Consider the following 6,000-nt stretch of genomic DNA (forward strand, 5'->3'; position numbering starts at 1 on the left):
CCCACTTTATCAAACAACTTCCTACACACTGTTATGAACTGAGGCAGCTCGGGAACATTGTCTCTCAACTGTGTTATAGAGTGTAGTACTACATTTCAGTGAAGTGTATGGCTTTCCAAAGCTGCCGAACGTGTTTCTTTCTCTATTTCAATGGTATTCTGCATTGTATAACAAACATTTACTACTCTAGTCTCCTTTAAGTAAAGAATATAGGATTCATACAGTGTTCCATGTGATCTTAACTCGAATTAAGGATTTCCCAGATCTTAGCTACCTTTTCTACACTAAGAACTGACTTGGAGAATCTCTTTGAGCTGTTCTAAACAAGCTCTCATCTGTTTACAGTCATTTTCACTGAATTATTCATGTTTTCACGTAGTTTCCTATATTCTGCCTTCTGGTCCAAGTATAAGCTTTGCCCACTTTATCAAACAACTTCCTACACACTGTTATGAACTGAGGCAGCTCGGGAACATTGTCTCTCAACTGTGTTATAGAGTGTAGTACTACATTTCTGTGAAGTGTAAGGCTTTCCAAAGCTGCCGAACGTGTTTCTTTCTATATTTCAATGGTATTCTGCCTTGTATAACACACATTTACCACTCTAGTCTCCTTTAAGGAAAGAATATAGGATTCATACAGTGTTTCATGTCATCTTAACTCGAATTAAGGATTTCCCATATCTTAGCTACCTTTTCTACACTAAGAACTGACTTGGAGAATCTCTTTCAGCTGTTCTAAACAAGCTCTCATCTGTTTACAGTCATTTTCACTGAATTATTCATGTTTTCACGTAGTTTTTTATATTCTGCCTTCTGGTCCAAGTATAAGCTTTGCCCACTTTATCAAACAACTTCCTACACACTGTTATGAACTGAGGCAGCTCGGGAACATTGTCTCTCAACTGTGTTATAGAGTGTAGTACTACATTTCAGTGAAGTGTAAGGCTTTCCAAAGCTGCCGAACGTGTTTCTTTCTATATTTCAATGGTATTCTGCCTTGTATAACACACATTTACCACTCTAGTCTCCTTTAAGGAAAGAATATAGGATTCATACAGTGTTTCATGTCATCTTAACTCGAATTAAGGATGTCCCGGATCTTAGCTACCTTTTCTACACTAAGAACTTACTTGGAGAATCTCTTTGAGCTGTTCTAAACAAGTTCTCATCTGTTTACAGTCATTTTCTCTGAATTATCCATGTTTTCATGTAGTTTCCTATATTCTGCCTTCTGGTCCAAGTATAAGCTTTGCCCACTTTATCAAACAACTTCCTACACACTGTTATGAACTGAGGCAGCTCGGGAACATTGTCTCTCAACTGTGTTATAGAGTGTAGTACTACATTTCAGTGAAGTGTAAGGCTTTCCAAAGCTGCCGAACGTGTTTCTTTCTATATTTCAATGGTATTCTGCCTTGTATAACACACATTTACCACTCTAGTCTCCTTTAAGGAAAGAATATAGGATTCATACAGTGTTTCATGTCATCTTAACTCGAATTAAGGATTTCCCATATCTTAGCTACCTTTTCTACACTAAGAACTGACTTGGAGAATCTCTTTCAGCTGTTCTAAACAAGCTCTCATCTGTTTACAGTCATTTTCACTGAATTATTCATGTTTTCACGTAGTTTTTTATATTCTGCCTTCTGGTCCAAGTATAAGCTTTGCCCACTTTATCAAACAACTTCCTACACACTGTTATGAACTGAGGCAGCTCGGGAACATTGTCTCTCAACTGTGTTATAGAGTGTAGTACTACATTTCAGTGAAGTGTAAGGCTTTCCAAAGCTGCCGAACGTGTTTCTTTCTATATTTCAATGGTATTCTGCCTTGTATAACACACATTTACCACTCTAGTCTCCTTTAAGGAAAGAATATAGGATTCATACAGTGTTTCATGTCATCTTAACTCGAATTAAGGATGTCCCGGATCTTAGCTACCTTTTCTACACTAAGAACTGACTTGGAGAATGTCTTTGAGCTGTTCTCAACAAGTTCTCATCTGTTTACAGTCATTTTCTCTGAATTATCCATGTTTTCATGTAGTTTCCTATATTCTGCCTTCTGGTCCAAGTATAACCTTTGCCCACTTTATCAAACAACTTCCTACACACTGTTATGAACTGAGGCAGCTCGGGAACATTGTCTCTCAAGTGTGTTATAGAGTGTAGTACTACATTTCAGTGAAGTGTAAGGCTTTCCAAAGCTGCCGAACGTGTTTCTTTCTCTATTTCAATGGTATTCTGCCCTCTATAACACACATTTACCACTCTAGCCTCCTTTAAGTAAAGAATATAGGATTCATACAGTGTTTCATGTCATCTTAACTCTAATAAGGTTTTCACGTATCTAAGCTACCTTTTCTACAATAAGAACTGACTTGGAGAATCTCTTTGAGCTGTTCTAAACAAGTTCTCATCTGTTTACAGTCATTTTCTCTGAATTATCCATGTTTTCATGTAGTTTCCTATATTCTGCCTTCTGGTCCAAGTATAAGCTTTGCCCACTTTATCAAACAATTTCCTACACACTGTTATGAACTGAGGCAGCTCGGGAACATTGTCTCTCAACTGTGTTATAGAGTGTAGTACTACATTTCAGTGAAGTGTATGGCTTTCCAAAGCTGCCGAACGTGTTTCTTTCTCTATTTCAATGGTATTCTGCATTGTATAACAAACATTTACTACTCTAGTCTCCTTTAAGTAAAGAATATAGGATTCATACAGTGTTCCATGTGATCTTAACTCGAATTAAGGATTTCCCAGATCTTAGCTACCTTTTCTACACTAAGAACTGACTTGGAGAATCTCTTTCAGCTGTTCTAAACAAGCTCTCATCTGTTTACAGTCATTTTCACTGAATTATTCATGTTTTCACGTAGTTTCCTATATTCTGCCTTCTGGTCCAAGTATAAGCTTTGCCCACTTTATCAAACAACTTCCTACACACTGTTATGAACTGAGGCAGCTCGGGAACATTGTCTCTCAACTGTGTTATAGAGTGTAGTACTACATTTCTGTGAAGTGTAAGGCTTTCCAAAGCTGCCGAACGTGTTTCTTTCTATATTTCAATGGTATTCTGCCTTGTATAACACACATTTACCACTCTAGTCTCCTTTAAGGAAAGAATATAGGATTCATACAGTGTTTCATGTCATCTTAACTCGAATTAAGGATTTCCCATATCTTAGCTACCTTTTCCACACTAAGAACTGACTTGGAGAATCTCTTTGAGCTGTTCTAAACAAGTTCTCATCTGTTTACAGTCATTTTCTCTGAATTATCCATGTTTTCATGTAGTTTCCTATATTCTGCCTTCTGGTCCAAGTATAAGCTTTGCCCACTTTATCAAACAACTTCCTACACACTGTTATGAACTGAGGCAGCTCGGGAACATTGTCTCTCAACTGTATTATAGAGTGTAGTACTACATTTCAGTGAAGTGTAAGGCTTTCCAAAGCTGCCGAACGTGTTTCTTTCTATATTTCAATGGTATTCTGCCTTGTATAACACACATTTACCACTCTAGTCTCCTTTAAGGAAAGAATATAGGATTCATACAGTGTTTCATGTCATCTTAACTCGAATTAAGGATTTCCCATATCTTAGCTACCTTTTCTACACTAAGAACTGACTTGGAGAATCTCTTTCAGCTGTTCTAAACAAGCTCTCATCTGTTTACAGTCATTTTCACTGAATTATTCATGTTTTCACGTAGTTTTTTATATTCTGCCTTCTGGTCCAAGTATAAGCTTTGCCCACTTTATCAAACAACTTCCTACACACTGTTATGAACTGAGGCAGCTCGGGAACATTGTCTCTCAACTGTGTTATAGAGTGTAGTACTACATTTCAGTGAAGTGTAAGGCTTTCCAAAGCTGCCGAACGTGTTTCTTTCTATATTTCAATGGTATTCTGCCTTGTATAACACACATTTACCACTCTAGTCTCCTTTAAGGAAAGAATATAGGATTCATACAGTGTTTCATGTCATCTTAACTCGAATTAAGGATGTCCCGGATCTTAGCTACCTTTTCTACACTAAGAACTTACTTGGAGAATGTCTTTGAGCTGTTCTCAACAAGTTCTCATCTGTTTACAGTCATTTTCTCTGAATTATCCATGTTTTCATGTAGTTTCCTATATTCTGCCTTCTGGTCCAAGTATAACCTTTGCCCACTTTATCAAACAACTTCCTACACACTGTTATGAACTGAGGCAGCTCGGGAACATTGTCTCTCAAGTGTGTTATAGAGTGTAGTACTACATTTCAGTGAAGTGTAAGGCTTTCCAAAGCTGCCGAATGTGTTTCTTTCTCTATTTCAATGGTATTCTGCCCTCTATAACACACATTTACCACTCTAGCCTCCTTTAAGTAAAGAATATAGGATTCATACAGTGTTTCATGTCATCTTAACTCGAATAAGGTTTTCACGTATCTTAGCTACCTTTTCTACAATAAGAACTGACTTGGAGAATCTCTTTGAGCTGTTCTAAACAAGTTCTCATCTGTTTACAGTCATTTTCTCTGAATTATCCATGTTTTCATGTAGTTTCCTATATTCTGCCTTCTGGTCCAAGTATAAGCTTTGCCCACTTTATCAAACAACTTCCTACACACTGTTATGAACTGAGGCAGCTCGGGAACATTGTCTCTCAACTGTGTTATAGAGTGTAGTACTACATTTCAGTGAAGTGTATGGCTTTCCAAAGCTGCCGAACGTGTTTCTTTCTCTATTTCAATGGTATTCTGCATTGTATAACAAACATTTACTACTCTAGTCTCCTTTAAGTAAAGAATATAGGATTCATACAGTGTTCCATGTGATCTTAACTCGAATTAAGGATTTCCCAGATCTTAGCGACCTTTTCTACACTAAGAACTGACTTGGAGAATCTCTTTCAGCTGTTCTAAACAAGCTCTCATCTGTTTACAGTCATTTTCACTGAATTATTCATGTTTTCACGTAGTTTCCTATATTCTGCCTTCTGGTCCAAGTATAAGCTTTGCCCACTTTATCAAACAACTTCCTACACACTGTTATGAACTGAGGCAGCTCGGGAACATTGTCTCTCAACTGTGTTATAGAGTGTAGTACTACATTTCTGTGAAGTGTAAGGCTTTCCAAAGCTGCCGAACGTGTTTCTTTCTATATTTCAATGGTATTCTGCCTTGTATAACACACATTTACCACTCTAGTCTCCTTTAAGGAAAGAATATAGGATTTATACAGTGTTTCATGTCATCTTAACTCGGATTAAGGATTTCCCATATCTTAGCTACCTTTTCCACACTAAGAACTGACTTGGAGAATCTCTTTGAGCTGTTCTAAACAAGTTCTGATCTGTTTACAGTCATTTTCTCTGAATTATCCATGTTTTCATGTAGTTTCCTATATTCTGCCTTCTGGTCCAAGTATAAGCTTTGCCCACTTTATCAAACAACTTCCTACACACTGTTATGAACTGAGGCAGCTCGGGAACATTGTCTCTCAACTGTGTTATAGAGTGTAGTACTACATTTCAGTGAAGTGTATGGCTTTCCAAAGCTGCCGAACGTGTTTCTTTCTCTATTTCAATGGTATTCTGCATTGTATAACAAACATTTACTACTCTAGTCTCCTTTAAGTAAAGAATATAGGATTCATACAGTGTTCCATGTGATCTTAACTCGAATTAAGGATTTCCCAGATCTTAGCTACCTTTTCTACACTAAGAACTGACTTGGAGAATCTCTTTGAGCTGTTCTAAACAAGCTCTCATCTGTTTACAGTCATTTTCACTGAATTATTCATGTTTTCACGTAGTTTCCTATATTCTGCCTTCTGGTCCAAGTATAAGCTTTGCCCACTTTATCAAACAACTTCCTACACACTGTTATGAACTGAGGCAGCTCGGGAACATTGTCTCTCAACTGTGTTATAGAGTGTAGTACTACATTTCTGTGAAGTGTAAGGCTTTCCAAAGCTGCCGAACGTGTTTCTTTCTATATTTCA

The sequence above is a fragment of the Pipistrellus hanaki genome, assembly GCF_964339955.1.
Source record: "Pipistrellus hanaki genome assembly, chromosome: 1".
Lineage (NCBI taxonomy): Eukaryota > Metazoa > Chordata > Mammalia > Chiroptera > Vespertilionidae > Pipistrellus > Pipistrellus hanaki.